General features: G+C 40.1%; 1 long non-coding RNA gene across 1 annotated transcript in view; it reads left to right on the top strand.

Annotated features, from left to right (window-relative positions):
• The window catches only part of LOC103218455 (uncharacterized), a 210493-nt gene that overhangs the window by 137170 nt on the left and 47494 nt on the right, over window positions 1-25829 (top strand). The window lies entirely within an intron of this gene.

Raw genomic sequence — 25829 nt, 5'->3', positions numbered from 1 at the left:
ATAAATAATGTTTCTGAGAATTCAAGTTCAATCGAAAAGCAGGGAATGTGCTCTACATTTTAGGATAAGTGTGTCTGTGCTTGATCATTTAACACAAAGCAAGCTTACAAACAGGAAGGATTCCTAGTGGGCTTAGAAGCTTCCCACTGGGTTTGGATTCCGCCCATGCCGGGTGGGACCAGTATTCGATCTCTGTTCGTCCCTTTCCTGGCTGTCTACAAGGAAAACACCAGTCCCATCCTTAAAGTCACTGTGGGAGTCAATCAAAATAGTGTGTGCCAGGCACTTAGTGTGCCATGGTTTGGGGTTCAGGCATATAAGTTAATTGTAATATTGAAGGAAATTATTTGTAATTTATCACAGAAGAGTATTTTGCGTTTTTATCAAGCAAATTATAGTAAAGTAAAAATAAAAATGAGTGTGTTTAGATGGAGATATTGTCTTATGCAAAGATGTTGCTGATGGTATTACCTCCTGCTTCCTGGTGTGGTTTCTTTGTATTTTTCTAGTAAATTGGCCACAGGGGAAGCTTCCGCAAAAGATGAATTCTCTGTACTCAGGGCCTTATAATTGATGACATATGCCTAATGTTGAATTTCTGGGCTGGGCGCAGTGGCTCATGCCTGTAATCCCAGCACTTTGGGAGGCCCAGGTGGGTGGATCACTTGATGTCGGGAGTTCGAGACCACCCTGGCCAACATGGTGAAACCCCATCTCTACTAAAAATACAAAAATTAGCTGGACATGGTAGCACGTGCCTGTAGTCTCAGCTACTTGGGAGGCCGAGGTAGCAGAATCGCTTGAACCCTGGAGGTGGAGGTTGCAGTGAGCCAAGGTCACACCACTGCACTCCAGCCTGGGCAACACAGCAAGACTCTGTCTCAAAAAAAAAAAAAAATTCTGCCATATGCGCGTCTGACTAAACTGATCCAAAACAACAGTTGAGGCAATAACCCTTCTTATGAGTGGTTTTGCAGTTTGCCAAACTCATGGGCAACTGAGGTCACGAGACACAACCTGGAGTTCTAATCTTGGTTTTTAACATCCAGCGTTTTCATCATTTGATCTAGACTTACGAAGTTCATACTTGTTACTTTGGCTTCTAATCAAGTCTTTTTAAAAATACCAAAGATAGATGAATTCTGTCCACTCTAGAGCGTCTCTCCTGGAAGAATCCCAAGTCTCCTGTCCAGGCTACAGGAAGGGGTAAGCAGGAGGGACGGAGTCGGGAGCATGTGTTTATGGAGCCAGATGCTGTGTGTGACTCTGGGGAAATATCAGTGAACAAGACAGATAGTGTGTTTGTCACCATCATGGAGCTTACAAAGAAGATGAACTTTGAAATAGAAAATACGATGAAGAAATCATGTTAAAATTAACAAATGCTATTTAAAAAAGGGAAAGGAGGCTGTGATACTACGGAGGCAAATAGCAGAGTGATCTTATGTGATCGAATGATCACGAACTTCTTTGAAGAAAACATGGCTAAACTCATCCGTGAAGGATAGATAAGAGTTACCCAGGGGATGGAGTGGGAGAGGGATGTTTCTGAGAATTCAAGTTCAATTGAAAAGCAGGGAATGTGCTCCCCATTTTAGGATAAGTGTGTCTGTGCTTAGTCATGTAATACAAAGCAAGCTTACAAATAGGTGGGGTTCCCAGTGGGCTCAGAAGCTTCCCACCTGGGTTTGGATTCTGCCCATGCCATGTGGGACTGAGTCCTAGGCAGAAGGAACAGTGTACCCAAAGCCTCCAAGGTGGGATGATGTGATGCTCTGAAGGAACTTAGTGGGTCCAGGGGAGCTAGAGTGTGGTAGGTAGGAGTGACTTCTATTGGGTAGGCAGGGATGAGGTCATATAGGCCATGGTGGCCATAGGGCAGAGTGGCCATCCTAAGAATGTGGGCTGTGACCTGAAGGGAACAAGAAGATGTTGACAAAAATTAGCTGAACTCCGAAGTCTTTATGTGATATGCACATAGCTGGTTACCGAGAAAACCAGAGAACAAATCCTGCTCTGTATCTACTGCAGGGCTCCTTTGGTCCTGTCACATTGGCTTAATACAACTTGGGGAATTGAGAGTGAGTTTGAAATCACAAAGAAATATGGTGAAATTGTAGTCCCAGCACTACTAAATGCGAGAACTTACAGCATTTAGTTTATCTCTCTGAGCTTCAGTTGCTTCATCTGTAAAATGGAAAGACGACTCTTATTTTATTGGAATATTATGAAAATTAAATTAAGTAGCATCTGTAAATCACCCAACATAATGCTTTCTGCATAGTTATTGATCAATTAAGTGTTAATTTCCGTTTTGACACCTTTTTGCTTGGCCAGGAGTTTGGTAACAAATGAACTTCTAGTTTTCAGTGAGTAGATTGACAGGATTATTTTATTTTATGGTTTTCTAATTCCTTATCAGGCAGTGAGTCATTTGACAGCTTTCTTGGGAGACAGTTCAAAGGCAGCTAGAAGTTCTGTAGCATGCCCAGAAGGCTCCAGTTTTCCACGGGGTTTAACTAATTGTGTTCAGTACATGGCCTCTGTCGTCTAGGAGAGAACCAACTTTTTGCAGTATTTCTGAGCAGTGTAGGGCTCATAGGTACAAAGCAGTAAGCAGACTTTCACCCCAGCTCTGCTGCCAGCTGTGTGATTTGGGACAAATCCCTTAATCTCTCTGAGACCATGTGTCTTTATTTGCAAAACAGATTACAGTGACAATAGCAAGTTAACGAATGCCGGGCAGCTACAGGATACCCAGCATAAAATAGGAACTTGGTAAATGTTGAAGACTCCACCTTCTGCCCAGCCTTGCTCCCAGGTCCCAGGAACACAATGTTTTGCAAACAACACCCAGCTTGGGAGTGTCTGGTGTTCTGACTTGGTTTTGGTCTAATGTGGAAGTGGAGCTTCCCCCAGTTACTCCCACCCTGGTCTGATGGCTTCCTGTAGCATTCCTTTCGCCTTCTGCATGCAGGCACGCAGATGAGAGATCTGGAAGACAACTGACAGCAGGGTGAGGTAAGAAACCTCACCCCCTGCTTATGCATCAGAGGGAATGAAACCCAGAGTGGCAGGCAATTTCATGTAGATTACACACCTAGCTCACAGCAGGGCTGAGATAAGGATCTATTTTTCAACTCTTGAAGCCAGTGACTCTACTTTTCTACTCTTCCACTGGGTCTCCTCTCTCTAGTTCTATCTTTTCAGTACAACTTCTCTGTTATTTCTAAGTCAAATTCTTAGGTATATATGCATGAAAAGCACCTGTCAAAAGCTTTAAAAATTGTTGTTATTAGGTGTATTTTAAGTATCAATAGCTTTATATTGATTCTCCTAATAAAGATCTTTATTGGTGGGTGTTCTTACTGAATACTTTGAAATTTGAAAATATTCTCTTGGGAAAACACACATTCTTATGTATCGTTGGTGGAAATGCAAATTGGTACAGCCAATTTCAACAACATGATAGCTCTAATTATCTTTTAACCAAATAATCCCACTTGTAGGAGTCTATCCCAAAGATAGACTACCAAATATGAAAAAAAAAAATTGCAAAAGCCTATTTATTGTGGCACTGATGGCAGTGGAAGGAGACTGGCAATAGCCCAAATATTCACCAGGAGGGGACTGATTGAATAAACTATGCTACATATACACAATGAATGTAGCTACTAAAAGAGATAAAAGACTAACTTTATATACTGCCAAGGGGTAATCTTTAGAATATATTCTTAAGTACAAAAAGTGAGACGAAAATTAGAATGTGTATTATGCTACCTTTTGCCTAAGAAAAGTGAGTGTATATTTAATATTTAACACATTCAATGACAGTAGGATAGTAAACAACAAATTAATAAAAGTGATTAATTAGAGGAGGGAGGAAACAGTGAAAGCAACAGATTTGGAAATAAGATTTTCCTCAGTTTGCTTTGTTTTGTTCATTTGAAAATATACAAATATTTGACAAAATTATAAAACAAAATGTAAAATAAAATCCCTTAATTCAAAAACAAAATGAAATAAATCAGTCTGAGTATTAACCACATAGAAAGGAATTATTTGAAGTGATTTACACTCTTGTCTGTTTGGTTGTATATCTGCAGTGGGATATGTCCTCAGGACAAAAAGAACTGCAACAAAATATTAAATTGCTTCAGTAGTTATATTGTTAATAATATGTTGGTATGGATTGAAAAAATTTTTTTTCGTTACATTTACCAGGAAAAGCACAAAATAATTATATTAATGTCATAAGAAATCAAGTTTTTTGACTTAAGATAATTAAATAGAAAATCAGAGACACTATATTTAAAAATCTGTAGCTCTTAACTTGGATTGTAAACATCAGTATAAACTCTTGATGTATTTCTATTTAAAAACATTTTCTGGATGTGTCCAGAAAAGGAACCAGGGCTCCTTGAGAAAAAAAAAAAAAAAGGTTAATTCCAGCCTGAGGCAAGAAATGTTCAAGATGAGCTGGTAACATCTTGTCATACCAGAAAGCAAAGAAGCCTTCAGAGACAGCTTAGGCAGTGGCAAAAGACTCAAAACACACAGGACCCAACAGGTAAAGCCTCCTACTGGCCAAAGATGAAGAAACTATATTCAAAGATGGATCTAAAAAAGAACAATATCCAGGAGTTCAAGACCAGCCTGGGCAACATAGTGATACCCTGTCTCTACTAAAAATAAAAAAATGAAAAATTAACTGGATGTGGTGGTGCATGCCTGGAGTCCCAGCTACTCAGGAGGCTGAGGTGGGAGAATCACTTGAGCCCAAGAAGTCGAGGCTGCAGTGAGTTATGATTGCAACACTGTGCTCCAGCCTGGGCAACAGCAGGAAATCCAATTTCAACACAAACAAACAAAGAATAATATCCACAATGTATTGAAACATAGAGGGTATGTCAAAATCCAAGCATTTATAGCGATATTTTAAAAGCTTTGCACTCCCCTTGTAGGATGCCAGAAACCAACTCATTGTTCTGAAAACTGGCAAATAAAGGTAAAGAATCAAGCATTTATCCCCAATTTCCAGAAAGAGCTGTACCTTGGGATAACCAAAATAGTTGAGGAGATAAACTTTTTCTATTGCAAAAGAATTTATAAACAAAGGAGGCATTAGAAGGAGCTAGAATACCACCACTTTGTAACCACTAATGAAACAATGAGTCTAGGCAGGGATTATCAATGACTGCTAAAACTGTTAGACAAAAAGCTGAAGGGAAGCTTTGGATGAAGCTGGCATCACCTACTCCCAATGGTCAATGCCAATATAATGAAAAGACAGATAACCAGATATTATGTGTCTCCAGTTGGACGCAATGGGAAGGACACAGCACATCTCCTGATACATTATCACTCAAACCTTCTAAGCTAAATCTTAGCCTCTAGATCTAACTACTAGGCCTGTAGAAAACACAAGGGAAAAAGAAATCTATCAAGAATCACCATGGGGATACAGTCAGCAACATGCAAAAGTAGAAAATATGCTTTAGGTTTTTCAACAAACAAATTTTAAGAAAACTAAAAAGAGAAAGATAACATATTAACAGATTTAAGAGGTGTGTTCCCAGGTGCAACATAGGAGCTTTGCTCACCCTCCAATTCAAGCACACCAGTGATAGAACCAACTTTGATAGATATTTGAAATTTTACACAATGAAAAATAGGTTTTCACTAATTGTATGATTATGTATTTTTATATCTAGACATTATGGTGGACTCTTTTAGTAGCTTGGTAGGTGAGAGTTGCCTCTTTGCAGAAGTATTTTTGGAATATGTATTGAAATGTATGTATTTCTAAACTTTAGGCTCTAAAGGACTGTAAATTGCCAGAATATATTTATGTTTCTACTCTACGTAATTATGCATTTTTCTTTACATCCTCCTCCAGTTGAAAAGCTCTTTGAAGGCAAAAATTAAATTAATTGTTTTGCAAAAAAAAAAATGAAATGATGAACTCAAGTTTTTTTTTTTTTAAACACACAAAAAACAATGCTTGAAAAGTAACATCTGAGTAGTTGCTTTGGGTTGATGGATGGAAGCCTAGTAGGGGTTGACCTATCAAACTCAGAAGTAGGTGAAATTTATCTCCATCATGTCTAGACTCCATTTTAAGTGTTTCTCTCCTCCATCTGTGATATCCTTTTCAGTCTCATCCACGTCTTTTGCTGGAAAAGATGTCTCTTAACCATTGAAAACTGAATGTGGGATTGTTAGTGTAACCTTTCTCACAGGTATTCTTTTGTGATTGCTATCAATAATTGTGAAACGAAAAGCTGCTGTCTTCTATTATGGAAATTTCAGGGAACATGAGGAGGCAGGAGATTTGGGTTTGGGAGACCTGCCCAGCATCCCATTGCATCAACTTACCTCCTGCAACTATTCATGAAGCTGAGGCTCCTGCCAAGTCAGAGGTGCAGAAATTCTAAGATGCACCCCTGGTTTCTGGGAATGCAACAGTCGTAGGTGGTTGACTTTTTCTTCTTGTGATAAAGCTAATTCTTGGATAATTTCGCAGATGTGTCATACCTGCATCCAGGTAACTGAGAGGAAATAATTCCAAAGTTCATTGTGCTCTAAAATAAAACCAGTCTCATTAAATCTTAAAACAGATTAAATTAACTTGAACATATTTTACAACTCTGTGCCACATGTAGGGGAGGAACAAAACCACTTTTCCCTCTACCTTATTAGGTTTAGTAACTGGGACATAGAAATTAAACTGACAAAAGACAAATTAACAGGGAAAATGGCATGTATACTTTATTGATGTTAATATTTTTATGTGCACAGGAGTTGACAACACAAAGAAGTGGTTAGACTCTGGGGCTTATATACCATTTTAACAAAGGGTAATAAATTGTGAAGAAGTACCTGGACAAAGGAAAAAGGAATTGGGCTTCTAGGACTGAAAATCTGTGGAAAAGTAACTAGGAAATTCATAGGAAAAACTAATGACCGTTGTGATGGTTAGTACTGCCTGTCAACTTGATTGGATTGAAGGATACAAAGCATTGATCCTGGGTATATCAGTGAGGATGTTGCCACAGGAGATTAACATTTGCGTCAGCGGGCTAGGAAAGGTAGACCCACCCTTAATCTGTGTGGGCACCATTTAATCAACTGCCAGTGTGGCTAGAATACAACAGGCTCAAAAATGTGAAAAGAGAGGCTGGCCTAGCCTTCCAGCCTACATCTTTCTCCTGTGCTGGATGCTTCCTGCCCTCGAACATCAGACTCCAAGTTCTTCAGTTTTGGAACTCAGACTGGCTCTCCTTGCTCTTCAGCCTGCAGATAGCCTATTGTGGGACCTTGTGATCATGTGAGCTAATATTTAATAAACTCCATATATATATATATATATATATATACACACACACACACACACATATATATATATACACACACATATATATATATATTCCATTAGTTTTGTCCCTCTGGAGAACCCTGACTAAAACCCTGACTAATATAGATTTTGGTACCAGGAGTGGTTCTAGAGGAAAAGAATATTAAGGATGGAGTTCTTTCGTTGATTTTGGGGTTTCTGAAGCTGACTGCTTAATATGATTAGACCAAAAAATATTAAGGACTCTACTTCTAATGGTATGGAGAACACTGATAGTCCTTGGTATGAACCGTTTAGAGAATTATGCAAAATAAATGCATTTGACACTCCTGATTTATCACTCAAGAGAGGCAAGGAGTTAAGTGACTCTATACATAATACCTTTGACCATATGTGGAGAACCAAGGAACATAATGAAGTGGTTGGTTGTTCCGAAGTTCACTGAACAAAGTGATGAAATAAAATGATGAACTCAGGGATTCTGTTTCCCAACTTCAGAAGCAGGTACTGAGCCTCAAATCTGCTAAGATTGTCCTGATTGAGAGTCTTATCTCCTGTAGAGAAAGAGCTGAAATTGTGGAAAAACAGATGCAAGCTCTTATCATGCGAGTGTCTGACCTGCAACAAAAGGTGCATGCACAGCCTCACTAGGTGTCTACTGTTAAAGTGAGGGCATTGATTGGAAAAGAATGGGACCCTGCACCTTGGAATGGGGACATGTGGGAGGACCCTGATGAAGCTGGGGACACTGAGCTTGTAAACTCTGATGAACCTTTTTTCTAGAAGAAACAGCTTCCTCATTCCCATTAGTGGCAACATCCCCTCCCCGACCCATGCTGCCATCAGCCTTTCCCCCTTTGTGTGAGGAGATAAACCCTGCACTGCCTGAGGCAACAGTGATGGCCTCCTCTGAGGCATTTGCTAGGCAAAATAATGTTGATTCTCCTCAGGAGCCACCCCTAACACCCCTGTTTGCTTCTAGATTTGTAACTAGACTAAAGTCCCAGCAGGCCTCTAGAGGTGAGGTTGAGAGTGTGACCCATGCGGGGGTGCACTATGCTCAAAAATAACTGCTTGAGTTTTCTAATTTATATAAACAGAAATCTGGAGAGCAGGCATGGGAATGGATATTAAGGATGTGGGATAATGGTGGAAGGAACATAAAGTTGAATCAGGCTGAATTTATTGATTTGGGCCCACTAAGTAGGGACTCTCTTTTTAATGCTGCAGCTCGGGAAGTTAAAAAAAGGTTCTAATGGTTTATTTGCCTGGTTAGCTAAAATTTATATTAAAAAAATGACCCCTGTGAGCAAGGTGGAAATGCCTGATCTCCCTTGGTTTAATGTAGAGGAAGGAATCCAAAGGCTTAGGGAGATTGGGATACTGGAGTGAATTAGTCACTTTAGACCTCCTCATCCCAGCTGGGAGGGTCCAGAAGATATACCCTTGACCAATGCCTTGCAAAATGGATTTTGAGGGCAGCACTTGCATCTTTGAAGAGCCCTGTAATTGCTCTTTTCAGTATGTCAAATCTAATAGTGGGAACCACAGTCACTCAACTACAAAATTTAAATACAATGGCAATAATTGGATCTTTAGGTGGCAGGGGCCAAGTGGCAGCATTCAACCACCAATGGCAAGGTGGGTGTTGCTACTGTAGTGGAGAGCAGAGGCAAAGTGGCAATCAGAATAGTCTGACTCATGTAGAGCTCTGGCATTGGATAATTAATCATGGTGTTCCTAGAAGTGAAATTGATAGGACGCCTACTGCATTCCTACTTGATTTATGTAAGCAGAAAACTTCTAGGTCAAATGGATGAAAGACTAATTTGAATTATAAAAGCAGAGAATCATGGCTTCTCAATCAATTTCCAGACTTGAGACAGTTTACAGACCCAGAACCCCTTGAATGAAGAGGAGTCTAGGTCCTTTTGAGGAAGGACCCCACTACATTACCAACAATTTTTGCAGTCAATCTTTCTCCTATCCTTCCCCAAAGACACCTCCAGTCTTTTACCAGGGTAACTGTGCATTGGGAAAAGTGAAATGATCAGACTTTTTGAGGATTACTGGACACTGGCTCTGAACTGACGTTCATCACAGGGGACCTTAAATGTCACTGTGGTCCTTCAGTTAAAGGAGGGGTTATGGAGGTCAGGTAGTTAATGGAGTTTTCTATTAATCTAATCTATTCCATTAGTTCTGTCCCTCTGATTAATACAAAAGTTACGGGTAATTTTAAAATTTGTTTATGCAGACTTATCTCAGTGTCAATCATATTTCTCCAGTGATAAAGGTCATTCTTTTCATCCTGGTCCAGGAGGGATTGGGGAATATATGACACTTTCACAAAGGGAAATTTATGCCCTGTTTTTAGGCAGATAAGGGGAGGGCAGAGAATTTTCCCTGCTTCTATTGATTCACAGTTGCCTTCAGCTCAAAATAATTCTCATGCTAAAGTGGCATATTTTGGGGTGGTATAATCTGGACTGCTACACCCCATCTAGTGATCAGGAATAGAAAAGGTCATCTTATAGTGTACACAAAACTCTTATCTCTGAGAAATTCAATTCCTTCGATGGTACAATTGACTAAACTAAGACAGCATTTAGGTTTCAGCACTCCTCTGGTGCATCTTTCCCCGGTATTTTCCACTCTGCAAAAAAATCTTCTAAAGCAACATCTTAAGAGTGTGCAGGTCATCAGGGAGATCAGGGCTGATGCTGGCTCAGAACATCTGGGTCTAAGAATGCCAACCCAACTGTCACCACCAACTCCACTACTCGGCACTCATTATAGTGCATGGTCCTTTTAGAGGAATCACTGCAAATATGTTATTACAATCATCTTGCTTTCTTGCAAAACTTTGGGAACAAAGTTTTCCCACTCACAGTCCTCAGTAATCATCTTTTCTGCCTATTTTTATTTTTCAGAGGCTTCTGGGAGACTTATGGGGTGGCTTCTTAAACTTGATATGAATAGCAGCTGGAAAAAAAAAAAGATGCATAGAGATGTTGATTGTGGGTATGGTAACTGTTTTGTTCTCTGCTAGATTTTATTTCTGTTGTTGTAACAGAGAAGAAAATTAGCACGAACTTGTTCTAGTAATTTTAGGATATTGCATGGGAACTAAAAGCTGGGTTTTCCAGTATTTTTTGGCTGTAAAAAATTCTGTTTTATTATGAAGGTCATGGTTAATTGATGGCATTATCCTTGTGCTATTTAATACAAAAATAAGCATCAAAAGAAACATTTTTGCGGCTTAATAGATAGGCTTTTATATTTTTTCTCCTTTTTATTTTATGGCCCTTTTAACACATGCTTGAATTCTTTCCTTTTCTATGAATGCAATGTGCCTTTTACTGCATATTGGCCCTCCTCATTGTTTTCTGTGTTTCTCATTTGCGTGAAATCACTGGGCCTCAGAATTTTTGTTTGGTTGTTTTCATTCTGTTCTTAGAAGGTAAAATCTTGCTCTTGCACTATAAAATATTTGCTATATTTTATTAAGTTTTCTTATAAGTGTCATTTCATAATTAAGCACTTTAAAATATTGGAAGATAGGTATTTGGGTGGTATGGTCCTACGTTGTTTATTATCAGTAATGGAAGGACATGTTTACGAATTTAGCCAGGATGCTCCCAGTAAGTAAAAACCATTTTTTTCCAGTTGTGAGCAGTTCTCATGCCACAACAAGGAGAACTATTCCAGATTAACACTTGCCTGGGTTCTCGTAAAAAATAATAAAATAGGTTGGCTGCATTCTCAGGAACACATGAGAAATAAGAAGAACTTCAGGTATAAAAGAAGGAAGGAAGGAACGAAAGAGAAAAAAAGAAAGAAGGGAAGGGGAAGGGGAAAGGGATGGGGAAGGGGAAGGGAAAGGGAAGGAAAAAAGAGAAAAACAAATAAAAATAACTAAGGAAAGAAAAGGCTATCATTCTTTTAGCAAAGTTCGTCAAGGTTTATTAGGGAAACCTTCATTCAGAAGGACATATTTGCAATTTGCTTTTTAACCTAGAGTGCGGAAATAGGATTACTAGATAAAATATAGAATGTGCAGTTAAATTAGAATTTCTGATAAGCTACAAATAATTTTTTGGTAAAAGTGGGTCCAAATACTGCTTGGGACATACCAAATAATTGTCCATTTCTGCTCTGAAATTTAAATTTGACTGGGTGCCCTGTATTTTTGTTTGCTAAATCTGGTAACTCTACTTTGGAAAAATTAAGTGGAATATTAGTTTTTTGGTTCTTTGGAAAATACTCGTACTCCTTAAGTTTACTGTGGCCCCTAACTCTTCTGCGAACTCTGTTGTGATTTTCTTCACTCTCTGGTGGCTTCTTTTAGCCCTGCCTGGATGGCATACCTGTTTACAAAATGGCTTCTTACAGTTTAGTGTGTATGCAAATCACTCAGACATCCTGTTAAACTCCAAATTTTGATGCAGGGATCCTGGGGTGGGACCTGAGAGTCTGAATTTTAACAAATCCCAGGTGATGCTGATGTCGCATATTGGTTCGCATTTTGAGCAAAATGTCTAGACCCAAGTTTCTGGCTGGGCATGGTGGCTCACACCTGTAATCCCAGCACTTTGGGAGGCCGAGGCAGGCAGATCACTTGAGGTCAGGAGTTCAAGACCAGCCCGGCCAACATGGTAAAACCCTATTTCTACTACAAATACAAAAATTAGCCGGGCATGATAGTGCATGCCTGTAGTTCTGGCTACTCAGGAAGCTGAGGCAGGAAAATTGCTTGAATCTGGGAGGCAGCGATTGCAGTGAGCCAAGATTGTGCCAGTCTACTCCAGTCTGGGCAAGAGAGCGAGATCCTGTTTCAAAAAAAAAAAAAAAAAAAAAAGATCCAAGTTCTCATTTCAACTAATCATAAATAAAACTATAAAACAATCGTAAAAATATTTCTCTACACTTACTTTTTTAATTTTTGTGGGTTCTTTATGCTTTTTTTTTGTGTGTGTGCCAGAGAAAATGCTAAATGTTATGCTTTTTGTAGTGGAAGAAAACTGTATTAGGTTGTGAGAAAGTTCTGGAAAAGCACATGTGATTTATTCCAGGAATTGGTTATTAGATTGTTCATTCTTTCACATTTCTGGAAGGACCCAGATGTGTCATTAGAATAATCACATGATTGTATTTGGTTAACAGGCCATCCCAGGAGCCAAGTCCTAAAATGTATCTGTTACCAAGCATGAACACCCTGCTCCAAGTAATTTTTTAAAATAACACTGAACCTTGTTATGGAAGAGCATGTTGAAATGATTTCAGCATCTGCCTAAAAGGGCTCAAAAGTCTTTTAAAAATGAAAATCCCAGATTAATTTCTGAAGTTTTTTGTTGTCGGGTATTTTGAGCCTTACTGTGGCAAAACCCCAGTGAAGTGGGGGTGATGCCTGTCACTCAGGAGCGCCTTTATTCTTACCATGGCTCCCGCCTAGTTCCCATCACCGGGCCCACAGCAGCCGGCTTCTCTCTTGCACTGGATGAAAACGCTGGGGATTAAATCATCCCCGTGTGGGAAGCATCCTGTCTGCTGGTGACCCCCCGCCATTACTGTGCTGAGAGTCAGGCAGCCAAAGATGTGTTGACAGGGTGTGTGTCTGCTTCTTCTCCCAGCGTCTGATGTGGCTTCGGTGTCAGACATAGGGCAGACAGGGAGGGGGAGGAAGCTGGCACGGAGGAACAGGGGACGGGAACAACTGCTAGACAACTCTTCTGGCAAAAACTTAACTGTTCAAACTTTTGCCGTCGGAGGGAACTTTGAGAAATGAAGCTGGCTACACGACGAGTTGAAAATGTGTTTCCTTTGAGAGTTGAATGCCATCTTACTGGAGACTCTTTGGACCGAGGTTTGGATGGTTTGAGGTCCACCTCTCTCCCTGTTGGGAATCTCTTAAGACCCAAATAAAAATGAGGGTTGTTTTTTATTGTTTTGAATACACAGAAACCCATGGAATAGGAGAAATTGTGCAAAAGGGGCAGTTAAAAAGTCATCTCCAAGGTTAGACGAGAGTATTGTATCAATGTTCACTTCCTGACTCTGATAACTACACTGAGCTTATGTAAGAGAATATCTTTCTTAGGACATACACACTGAAGTGCTTAGTAGAGAGGCATCTTGTCTGTAATTTACTCTCAAATGATTCATAGGTAGAAAATGATGGAGCAAAAATAACAAAATGTTAATAGTTGAGAAATCTGGTGAAGACATAAAGGAGCTCTTTGTGGTATTTTGTAATTTTTTGTAAGTTTGAAATTATTTCCAAATAAAAAGGTCTTTAAAAAAAAAGTCATAATCCCTGCAGAATGCTGTTTGCTGCCCGGCCCAGTCCCTTGTATCACCTCCTTTCTGCAATTCCTAGAATATGTGCCTCTCGCCTTCACAGCCAACACTGAGCTGAAGCTGCTCTGTTCATCTCTGGGGCTTTGTGTCCTAGCTCCCGGGCTGGCAGGTAAAACCCAGGGGGAATGGGCTATCTCACAGAGTCTCAGAATCTAGCACAAGAAAGCAATCAATAAACATTCTTTCTTTCTTTCTTTTTTGATTTATTTTTTGGCTGATGCTCAAACAACCTTTCCTTCTGTTGTGATTTGCTTATGGAAAAGGGAAATCTCTAGCAACATATGGCTAACAGAATTATCTAAATTACTAGGTGTATGTGTACTGAAAGAGAGTTTACACATTGTCCGCCGTTCTACAATAGGACTGATTCACACATCTCTCAGTGGGGGCTCACTTACTCCTAGAATGTACACCATCCTCCTGGGTAGAGAATCTAGCACTTTCAAAACAGCTTGATTCCACAAAGAAGGGCACTGAACCACAAAGAGAATAAATGACAGGGGGATATGCAATATAAAGGAACAGAAAAGGAGTTAGCACTCAATTTGTATCAATTTGATGACTTTCCATGATCCCAAGAGAGATACCTTTAATCTCCTCCTCTTTTCATACAAGAAAATTCTTGAAAATTTTTAGTTTCAGCTTATCACAAAATGTATTAATTTTTCCTATAAATGGTAAGAAGCTTAAAGTATTTTAAGTCTATGAAATTAACAACTTAAGGTGTTCTTTGAAGTGATTTCCATGCAGGACGAATACTCCCCATGCACATTAATTTCAACATCATAAGCTGTCTTCCTTTCTCACTGAAATCGAGGTAGTCAAAAGGAACCATTTGGGGAATTTTCACCTCAAAGATCTCTGGGAGCATGTAAACTCTCCAAGATCAGCATTTGTCTTTTCTTTGGGGTAGAAACATTTCGTTTGGTTTAGAGTTGCCTTTTTTAGATTTCTAGAGTGTGCAATAATTCGGTTTTTCCTTAGAATGTACTATGCTTTTTGAAGAATAGTGGTTTACAATTTCGTTTTAGAGCTTGCTAACTCACTGTTACTTCTATCTGTACTAAATTGCTGGTCATTGTTTTTTAAGGTGCTCTGTTTGCACTTTCTGAGCTTTCTTGCCATGAACTATCTTTGTCTCGTTCCTCACTAAGGAAGAGGCATTTGTTGCTCAGAGCCCTTCTGCAGTTCCACATTCCCATGCAGGAGGTGGAAGTACAGGGCTTCTGGGAGAGCCGATAGATGCTGCAGGCTTCTCATTAGGAGAGAAGACAGCGTTGGAACACAGGAGAGGAGTGAGGGGGGCGGGGGGCGGCTGGAGGATCTGGGAGCATTAAGTAGCTCTCTGAGTGAGAACAATTAGTGATGTGTCTTCTTGAAAATGAACTGCTTTGGGGTGAGATTACTTACAAGCACCATCATCCCAGCTAAAATCTCCATAAAGAGTTCCGCAGTTCTGAGAAGTCATCTTTAGAGACGATACTTATTGGAATTCATAGATAGTATTTCATTTTGTACTCTCTGAAATTAGCTAATGTTCTGGTCACTCCAGAGCCTTTAAAAATGGCCCCAATCCCAAGGGCTTTCATGAAGGGAAAGTCTGGCAGTGCACGGGCTACAAATGCGTGGCTATTTGTGATTATTTATTTTAAGTCGGCATCACCATCAGCATCTTTTTTTTTTTTTCCTGTCAACTGGATGTCACATTTCCCTTTTCTTCATTATCAAGAAATGAGCAATGCTTTCAACATAGCAAATGATTTTAGTATGATCTTTTTATTTCTAATTTTAAAATATAAAATTGAACTTTTAGAAAACGTATTTTTCATCAAATTGATTTAACTGCCCAAATTTCATTTTAATAAGCCCAAGAAGGCAGAGAGATAGGTGGCATTTTCTGATAACATATTGACACAGAAGCCCTGGAGCAGTCTTGTGTGATTTTTACTTGTTTACATACGGGAAATATACCGTATAGTCCGTGGAACATCAGTTGAGATGGGATAGATTTCTGAATTTTGAGAAAGAAAATCACCTTTTGCTGAAATATTGCCACAGTTTTACTATGGTCTTGACTTTTTATTTTAATTATATTTAAATACAGCATTTTATCAAATAAAATGAAGCCTGACACATTTTTCAAACTATTTCATGATTTGACACTTTATGTTGAAAGAGTTTCCAGTGCTTTCAATATGTAGAAAATGTGCATAACATTGATAATTATATCTACTCAAAGCTTTCAGTGACCAATGGAAAGAGCTGAAATAGCCCTATGATTTATCCGGTGCTTCAGGTAATGTAAGGATCATAAACCTACAACTCAGTCCATAAAGCACTATATCTGTCTGGCCCAGATAATTCTTTCTAAAGTATTTCTAAAACGCTTGTTTAAAACCCTCCCAAGACATTGATATATTTTTGAATATCATATTTATGACATTAATTTAGACTTTACTAGTAGTTCAGTACCTTATTATAAATTGATTGGCAGATGAAAAGGGCACTTAAATACTTATTAAACAACGTTGTACTTTTCAAAGGATGTCTTGGCTCCATATACACAAAGCTATGCCAATTCTTGAGCCCAAGTCTGGCCTGAGGCATGGACTGCTCTGAATGGCCAGGCTGCTGTCAGGGCCCATAGGAAAATAGGGATAAGTGAGATCAGTCCCAGCCAATGTGGTTGATCTGAGGATGGGTGAGAGGTGATTTCCAAAGGAAAATATTTGCGTTATAAGAACAACAACAACAACAACAACAAGGAAATGGGTGCTGAGTAGGCAAAACCAACAGGTGTCCATTTGGTCAGAAAAAGTTTTATCACAATTAACCTAACATTTGCTGACCATCAAATAAATGCACATTTTAAAAATATTGGTGCATTTCTCATGAGTATGCTTTGGAGTATCAAGGACATTTTCCCTGTACCAAACTAGAAACCAAAAGATGAAAAGGATTGTCTAAGCCAGACAGACTCTCCAGTCAAAACAGGACTGGTTTTGTAAGGTTGCTTTGAGTTCTGTCTCTCCAAGGACTGCATATTTCCTTCTTTGAGCTTTCTTAGTCTTGAAAAATTCAACACCTCACCTTATTCACCCATTATTGCTTCTTGTCTTAAGGTCTTGCCCTGCTTAACAAGTAAGGTCCTTCAGAGCGGAAACCACGTATTGAGTTTCTTTATTCTCCATTACACACTGCTTGGCATATGAAAGACAGCAAATAAATTCTTGGTTACATAATTTTTGCAAATTGGAATAACATATTCTCTAATATATTAGTGAAAGTTACAAGAGACGAGATGCACAGCTTTCTCACATATCAAAAATAGCTCAAACGAATGTTCTAAAGGCCAGCAAGTCCTTATTATTAATTTAAAGATTTTCATATTTTTACTTGATTCAAGGTATTTTAAGTGTCTCATTTCAAAAAATAGTATGCTGTTCTCTTAATATACATTTTACAAGTGATGTCAGAAGGTGAAATGAGAAAACAGGAACAACTTCCAGGGGAAGATGGTTGTGCTCCATCCAACTCTTATAGCGAAGATTATTGAAGAAATGGCTAATTTCTATTTTTACCACTACTACTCCCTTCATCTTTGTCATCAACATCCTCAGTACCATGTTTCTTGAGTTCCTGCCATGTAGTGAATAAGACTTTCTTCCTTGGTTGTGAAAAATAAGAATTTCCCCAGAGGAAAGACCTAGCTCAACAGGAAATACCCAGCTCTTCAAAACTGGATTAATCACTGCTCCTAATGGAACAGCTGGACCTTCTCACTCTGGTGAAAATAGAAAACTTTTCTTTCTTATTCTTGGCAGTAATTAGTTGGCTGACTGTATCATAATCAGGTCCTGATGATGAGTTTAAGGAGCATTGATTTTCAAGGTGAGCGTCTAGTTGCAGATGTTGGCCGACTCAGGTCACATTGGCCTGTGGGTACAAATGCCGCTACATTCCTCATTGTGTTCGTTTCCTAGGGCTGCTGTAACAAAGTCCCACAAGTTGAGTCGCATTAAACAACATAAATTCATTGTCTCTTAGCTCTGAAGGTTGGAAGACTGAGATCAAGGTGTCAGCAGGGAAGGTTTCTTCTGAGGCTGTAGGCTGAATCTTCTGTGCTTCTCTCCTAGTCTCTGGTGGATTTCTGGCAACCTGGCATTCCTTTGGCTTTTGAAGCATCACCCAGAGGTCTGCCTTCATGTTAACATGGTGTTCTCCCTGTGTGCATGTCTATGTTTCCATTTTTTTTTTTTTTCTTTTTAAAAAGACACAGTCTTGCTTTGTCACCCAGGCTGAAATGCAGTAGCACAATCATGACTCAACGCAGCCTTGACCTCCTGGGCTCAAGCAGTTCTCCCATCTCAGCCTCCTAAGTAGCTGGGACTACAGGCATATACCATCATGCCCAGATAATTTTTGTACTTTTTGTAGAGACAGGGTCTTGCTATGTTGCCCAGGCTGGTCTTGAACTCTTGGGCTCAAGCAGTCTGCCTACCTTGGCCTCCCAAAGTGCTAGGATTATAGGAGAGAGCCACTGCATCCACCAAGTTTCCTCTTTTTATAAGGACATCAGTCATTCTGGGGTAGATCTAAGCTGGTATGAGCTCATCTTAACTAATTATATCTACAATGATCTTATTTCAAAGTAAGGCCACATTCTGAGGTACTAAGCTTCAACATACAAACCTTGGGAGATGGGGGACACAATTCACTCATAATAATAGGAAAATTCTTTTCCACATTTTGCTATCACCTCTCCTAGATGGCATTGCCTAGCCTCCTCATCCCTAGTTCTCTGCTAAGTCTCCCTCACATATTTCTGAGCACATATTTCCTAGTGAATGATGATGCTCTCAAATACACCTATCAAACACTCCTTTCTGTTACCACCATCCTGCTCGCAGAGGACCTCTGCCTCTTCTCCTAGGTACCCTGGCTCTCCTGGGCACCACCACTTGTGCCCTGGTTCCTTCTGCCCATGACCACTGGCACACCAGCAATCTACAGCATCTCTGGGTCTTGGGGTGATGAGGCTACTCTGTTTTCTGGAGTCTTCTGCACCCAAGGTGCCTTCCGAAGTGTGGAGAAGCTTCTCTCCCACTTGGTCTCTGTGTGTCATAAGAGGATCATCAAGGCAGGACCTACGCACAGATGTCTCAGGAAATCTCTAGTGAAAACAGACCCTGATACACTCAGAAAGTTGAGGAAGCAGGCTCTTGTTCAAGCCAGCCTTGTCTGCTTACCTTTGTATTTCATCTGCACATGCTTTTTTCTAGAATGTTCCTAGGTCCTGCATGCAAACTGACTCCAGGCAGCTGCACCCCACCATTCTGCCAGACATCCTCAGACAAGCTGGAACACTCCAGAAAGCGGTGGAATGCATCTGTGGGTCTTCTTCTAGCACTCCATGTTTCTCTTAGCACCATCCCTTCTAAGTTCACCCAGCACCTTCCTGCTTTTTATTCCTAAGTTTGAATCTGATCATCTTCTCACAGGAATCAAATAACCTGATGATTGCTGTAATCTGACATGGTGTGGAATTTGAATTTTAAAAGAAGAAAGGGTAGTGAAGAATAGGCATGAATTTCTCATGGTAGACTTTGGATGCTATGGCAGTTTGAGTGGGAAAAGTGTGGGTGCTTTCATGAACCAGTGTGCACTTATGTGCATGTGTGTGTGCCTGGAATGTTACTCTGGGGCTTTTCTTCAAATTCCTAGTCCAAGGGTGTCACTTCTGGCCCCATCGAAAGCAGCAGTTTGCTCATGTTTCTGGCCAGTTGAAACCTTACACAAATGTGAGTGGAACCTCTCACATGGTCCCCCAGTCAATGCATATAGGTTTGAAATCTGGCTCCTCAATTTTTCAACTGTATGATCATAGTCAATACCTAAATACCCTGTGTCTTGGTTTCCTCATCTCTAAAATGGGAGAAACATTGTACTTAACTCAGCTAGGTCAATGCACATAGAGTGTGTGAACAGTGCCTGCCACGTGGATCTTCTGGCTAGAGGGTAGATGAGGGTGAGGTCCCAGCAGCTCAGGCAGGTTCCTGATGTGGTTTAAATGTTTGTCCTCTCCAGATCTCATGTTGCAATGTGATCCCCAATGGAGGTGGGGTTTGGTGGGAGGTGATTGGGTCATGGGGGTAGATCCCTCATGAATGGCTTAGCGCCATCGTCTTGATGATGAGTGAGTTCTCACTTAGTTCACATGAGAGCTGGTTGTTTCAAGGAACTTAGATCCCCCTCCTTTCTCTCTTGCTTCCTCTTTGGCTGTGGGATACCAAGGTGTCCTGCTTTGCCCTCCGCCATTAGTAAAAGCTCCCTAAGGTCTCCCCAGAAGCCAAGCAGCTGCCAGCATCATGCTTCCTGTACAGCCTGCAGAACCCTAAGCCAATGAAACCTCCTCTTCTTTATAAATTGCCCATCTTGTATTTCTGTGTAGAAATCCAAGAGTGGTCTAATCCAGTTCCCTTCCTCTTCCAAAAGTGTCCTTGAAAGAACATTTTGAAGGAGATCCCCCTGGGGTGACTCCTTTTGTCATTTCTGCAGAAGGATGAGGCAGGATCAGCTGGGATCTCAAGAAAGACAATTGTGCCAATGTTCCCTGAGTGACACAGTGCCTTTCTTTTATGCTTCTCGTTTTTAAGACATCGACTGCCTTGGTGAATCATTCTAATGGCTCATGGTGGGCAGCATGCTTTCTGTGTGGAGAAAGTCCCAGGGCCTGCCTGCTCCAGCCACTACTGCTCTTGCTCCCATTTCCACCCACTTCCCTTGGCTATGCTCATGAAAAGTGTATTGGCAAAGATTGTGATGTTTGGAAATACCCAGTGTCCAAGAACACGTAGGGGGAAACAGGCTTTCTCACACGCTGTTGTGGAATGAAGCTTTGTGGAAGGCAGTTTGACAGTATCCATTATGATTTTTTAAGTGCACATACCTTCTGAGCAGCAGGTCCACTTTGAGGAATGTATGCAACAGAAATATCCATATTATCATGTTAAATAATACAATATTATCATGTAACAGTATCATGTCACATATGGATATAAAATCTGTATCATCATTTAGCATATAAAACAATGTTTTTATTTGTATGTATCATTATTCATGATAATAGAAAAATAAGGAAAAATCTGTACCAATCATTAGCTGGTTATAGAAATTACTGTGGCTAAACTGTAATGGTTACAGTTAATTTCATGGTTAATGTTGGTTAATTTTCTGTGTTGCCCTGGGTAGGCCATGGTGCACAGTGTTTGCTTAAACACCAGTCTAGATGTTAATGGGAAGCTTTTTTTTTTTTTTTTTTTTTTTTTTTAGCTATGATTAAACTTTAAATTGTAGACTTTTAGTAAAGCATAGCATACATGGGTGGGCCTCATCCAATCAGCTGAAGGCCTTAAGAGAAGAAGATTGAGATCCCCAGAGGAGGAAGAAAATGTACTTCCAGACTCTGCCCTCAGACCAGAGCTACAGCATCTACATCTGCCAGACCCTACAATCCCCTGAGCGAATTCCTCAAAATAAATCACGTTATCTATCTATCTATCTACCTACCTACCTACCTACCTATCTATCATCTATCTATCTATCTATCTATCTATCTATCTACCTACCTACCTACCTACCTACCTGCCTACCTACCTACCATCTATCTATCTATCATCTATCTACCTATCAGTCAATCATCTATGTATCAAATCTCTATCCATCCATTCTTACTGGTTCTGTCTCTGGAAAGTCCTGACTAATACAGATACCACGGTGTCGCCTTAAAATGAAGCACTGCCATATTTTCTGATACAAAATTTTTCCTGAATATATTGCTAATTGAAAAAAGCTGGTTGCAGACCTACATACATATGCATAGTTCTCAGTGATGTCCTGACTGTTGACTTGTGTTTTTGTGTTTTCTTGCTGTGTTGCCCAGGCTGGGGTACAGTGGCATGATTATAACTCACTGCAGCCTTGAACTCCTGGGTTCAAGCAATCCTCCTGCCTCAGCCTCTCCAGTAGCTGGGACGACAGGTGAGAGCCAAGTCACCACAGCTAGCTAATTTTAAAATTTTTATGTAGAAACAAGATCTTGCTATGTTGCGCAGGCTGATGTTGAACTCCTGTCCTCAGGTGATCCTCCTACCTCAGACTCCCAAAGTGCTGGAATTATGGGCATGAGCCACTATGCCTGGCATGTTGACTTTTTATATATGTCATGCTACCTCCTGGGACTGTCTCTTCTAGTGCAGGCCACCTTTCTTTCCTGGTCTCAAGGTCAACTCCCTCCTTTCAGCTTTGCCTGATTTTATGGCTCACAGGCTTTTTCTGTCTCCTGCTATTTGTGTGGACTTGACTGTGACTTTTTACTTGTTTTAATCCCTGTCCCATGATGGCATTTGGCAAATAGTTATGTCCATCACTCCCACCTGTTTCCAGTCTCCCACTTGTTTCTAGTCTCCCACGTCTACCTTAAGTCCTGGCTTAGGTCCCCCCCACGGCACTGTCCCTAGGCTTCTGGAACATTACTTTGCCTGAGCTCCACTCAGCTGCTCCCCAGTCCTCTCTGCTCCCATTATACGCTGCCATCTATGACCATGCCATTGGCAAAACACTCAGGAAAAAATGAGCATATATGAGGCACAACTGATACACTCCTTTTCCAAGGTTATCACAATTTATTGATGATAATATGAGGTTATCACTATCAAGGCCAGGATTAGAGTGATGTAAGAGGGATTAGTCATATAAGTTCCGGGCTGGCCTCATCTCCATTTAAAATTTTGTTATTTTGTTCATCACAATTTTTTGGATTAGTTTTGACTTTTTAAATATTGCATTAATATTCGTCTTGATTCATGAGTTTTGTGCCTTTGAATTTGCACCTCAGGCAAGCACCATAACTCAGCCTTGGTTACTACAAGCATCTCCAGCCAAATAAAGAATGCGGCAAATGTTCTCCATGATCACTTCAGAAAACAGGAAAAATAATGGAATGTTCAACTTTAATTGGATAGTGAAACACATAGTTTAGGCTTAAGAAAAACTTTAGAAAACTTATCTATATTCTCTTTTCCTGTTTGATTTCAGTTGGTTGCAGAATTCCTGGAGCTAATGTCAGCCTTCAGATCTCCAGCACCTGGACAATGATGTAGCTCTTGGAGGAGGGCTTGTTAAAACATTGTTGGCCCCATAATAGGTTTTTTCATTCAGTGGGTGTGGGGTGGGGCCTGAGTACTTGTTTTTCTTTTTTTTTGACTTTTAAGTTCAGAGGTACATGTGCAAGTTTGTTCCATAGGTAAACGTGTGTCATGCAGTCTGTTGTATAGATTATTTCATCATCCATGTATTAAGCTTAGTATCTATTAGTTATTTTTCCTGATCCTCTCCCTCTTCCCACCCTCTACTGTCCAATAGGCCGCAGCAATCCCATTACTGGGTATATACTCAAAAGAATATAAATAATTCGATTACAAAGACACAACCACATGTATGTTCATTGCAGCACTAGTAACAATAGAAAAGACATGGAATTGACCTAAATGTCCATCCGTGATAAACTGGATAAAGAAAATGTGATGATAGACTGGATAAAAAAAAATGTGGTACATATACACCATGGAATACTATGCAGCCATGAAGAATGAGATTATGTTCTTTGTAGGGACATAGATGGAGCTGAAAGTCATTATCCTTAGCAGACTAATGCAGGAACAGAAAAATCAAATACCGAATGTTCTCACTTGTAAGTGGGAGCTAAATGACAAGAACACGTGGAAGGAAGAATTTGCTTTTCTAACAAGTTCCTAGGTGATGCTGTTTGCCCAGGGACTACACTTGGAGAACCACTGCTGTATGCAGAGCTGTCATTTTCAGAGACTTCTGTCATTTTCAAGTTACCCTGGAGCCTTGGGTAGAGGGGTGGGGAAAGGTCACTCCTGTTCACTCATAAAACATAGGCATTTTGAATTTTTATGGATTCAGTAAGATGTTGAGGCTGCAGGTGAAGAGTGAACCTTCTATTATTTTTTAAACAAGTATTTAGATAACAAGTGTATGCACAAATCAATAAAATTTCCTTTTAGTTTATATTCCTATAGGGCAACCTGTTGATCTTTTCTTGATTAGTTTTAGCTGAAAACTTGTCACTACAACACAGAAAACCTCAGTGCCCATGAGGTCAAGCAGTGGGCGCACTGTGTGAAGCATGCTCAGGTTCATAAAATGGAGTGATGCCGTTTGAGTCCTTGCTTCATTCGTTACTTGGATGCTCCTTTATTTAAGGATTAAACTGGAATCGAGACGCTGATATTAAAATCAGATGAGCTTGTGATTGAACCAGTTAAAGGTGTCAAAGAAAGAAAACACCATCAATTTTAGGAGAATGGCTGTGAGCTATTTGGTGGGGAGGAAAAACACACCAACGTTATATTGTTATTTTATAGCACAGAACAACAGCTTTTATCTAGGCAGGCCCAGAAGGCAGTTGAGAGGTGAGACTGCCAGGTTGGGTGACAGTCCGCATTGTGAAACCATGTTTATCTCATCCTTGACAGATGCTTCAGTTAGATGTGATCAGATGAACAAATTGCTATGCTGAAACCGAGGTAATATCTCTCTGTAACACGTAAAGATGTTTTGATAAAAAAGAAGGAACAAACAGGAAAGGTGACCAGGCAGGCTGAGAATCACAGAGACGTCTGGAAGGATTACAAGCCCTTCTACCTGAGGATCATTTCTCTAATAGGTGAAACTTGGAGGCTGTGATGATAGCTCAGGTTTGATCCCAGGGGTGATGAAGATCAGAAGGGGAATAGAGCTGATACACGTGGTGGTCTATGGAACAGTAGAGAGCAGGAGGACTGAGTGAAGGAGGCAGGGAGTAGGATGCCCTGAACCAAAGTTTAACCTGGCCTTGGGGGATATTCAGTGGGTGATGCCTGGACAGTCCAGGATGAAGCGATGGTCTATAGGAAAGAACCAAAGGAGATTAAGTGTATAGTGCAAGTGTGAAGGACTGACATGATTGGAATGTCACTTCACAAACGCAAAAATTGCGTACAATTTTAGAGAATATGTTGCTCGTAAGTATATGCATGGATGTATTCTCTTCCAGTGGTTGTTTGAAAAACAGATTCCAAGCCCCGCCTCAGACCTTCTATATCAGGGTCTGGGTTCCTGGAATTTGTATTATTTAAAAGCATCCTAGGGGATTCAGATACAGCCCATTAAAGGGCAAGGTTTGGAAATCAAAGCTCTAGTGGACAATTAAAATGTGGTGTAAAACATCAGAAATGACATATTAATATATATGTATTGATTAATAAGGGCCTCCCAGCAACACTTGCTGGGCTGTTTCATGACAGCCATTTATACATGCATTCAATGTGTACAAGCATCGTTTTCGAACTTTTTATTTGAAAATAATTTCAAACTGAAAGGCACGTTGCAAAAATGAAAATAATGTGAAGAGCAGACACGAATCATGTAGCACACATTTTTAACATTTGCTTTGTCTTTGTGTTTTTTCTCTCTCCATTCACATGTACATTGTGCACACACACGCACACACGTGTGTTCAGACACACAAATACCTGTTTTTCTGAACTATTGAGGGTAAGTTACATATATCATGCCCTTTTATGCCTAAATTCTTCCTGGGCTATTTCCTAAGAATAAGGATATGCTCTTACGTAATCATGGTACACTTATCAACTTTGGTATTTTAACATTGATAACATGTTTATCTAATCTACCATTTGTGTTCCAATTGTGTCCGTTGACCCAATAATGTCCTTCAGTACATTTTTCCTGCAGTACAGGATCCCTCTGGTATCAGGTAGTGCATTTAATCACCCTGTCTTTTTAGTTTCCCTGTTTAATCAGGAATATTTCCACAGGCTTTCTTTGTGTTTTAGATGTTAACATTTTGAAGAATACAATCAGCCCACGCTCCTACTTGTTTTAATAGAACATTTCTCATTGTGGGCTTCTCTGATTTGTGTGTGTGTGTGTGTGTGTGTGTGTGTGTGTGTGTGAGAGAGAGAGATTACATTCAGGTCATGTGCTCCATGCTGAAATAACGCATAGGGAAGTGTGTGTCCTT

The sequence above is a fragment of the Chlorocebus sabaeus genome, chromosome 2, assembly GCF_047675955.1.
Source record: "Chlorocebus sabaeus isolate Y175 chromosome 2, mChlSab1.0.hap1, whole genome shotgun sequence".
NCBI lineage: Eukaryota > Metazoa > Chordata > Mammalia > Primates > Cercopithecidae > Chlorocebus > Chlorocebus sabaeus.
This window is presented reverse-complemented; position numbering and strand designations above follow the sequence as displayed.